The sequence below is a fragment of the Pundamilia nyererei genome, unplaced genomic scaffold, assembly GCF_000239375.1.
Source record: "Pundamilia nyererei isolate P.nyererei 1_Seehausen unplaced genomic scaffold, PunNye1.0 scaffold00265, whole genome shotgun sequence".
NCBI lineage: Eukaryota > Metazoa > Chordata > Actinopteri > Cichliformes > Cichlidae > Pundamilia > Pundamilia nyererei.
The window spans coordinates 765284-766101 of NW_005187666.1; positions in this window are offsets into that span (position 1 = coordinate 765284).

Below are 818 nucleotides of genomic sequence, written 5' to 3' on the forward strand. Positions count from 1 at the left end.
ACACACACACACACACACACACACACACACACACACACACACACACACACACACCCTTTGCCATGCCTTTTTGACGCATGAGGGGAAGAAATAACTAAATCAGTCTCTTTTTTTAAGAGTAATTTTTGTATGCATATGTAGGTACAAGCTGCATGGCTAAGCATTTTTTCCCCTTCACGGCAACAGCAGTCTATTTGATTACGGGGTGCGAATGAGTTCTATTCCTTTTTAATCTAATAAGTCTGCCTGCGCTTGTTTCAACAGGCATTTAAAAGCACTTAATTGGACTGACAGTGTGTGAGGCGAGAGGAAGAATTATGAGTTGAGTTTTTGGCATGTTGCTACGAGTCGGAAAAGGGTCGAAAAAAGGGGCTAATTAATTAAACAACATAATGTGAAAGGGCTGAGAAATGAGATATGATCCCTCCCGTCAAGCGACTCGGGTGAAAACACACGTGTGTAACCGAATTTTGAAACTACAAAACTTAAGGTTTGTCACTGATGAGCCCGTACCTCACAAAGCTTAAAGACATTAGCATTAGTGCAACTCAGGAAGACTAGACAGCCTCTCACTGACAGTCAGCGAGGAGCGCATATTGCGCTAATGAGCGAAAACAGGGATCAACACACTGGATAACAGCCAGCGTATGATTAGAGTTACATCATTAAGCAAACTCCCATAGGAGCCCCGATTTTTAAATGGTCCATCAAAACTGAAACATCCAGACAATGTGAGAACGAGCTAAAATGGTGGAATAAGGCAAAACCAACAGTAAATTCTACAGAGCGCTCGAGGTGAGTGAACCTCACAAGAGTGA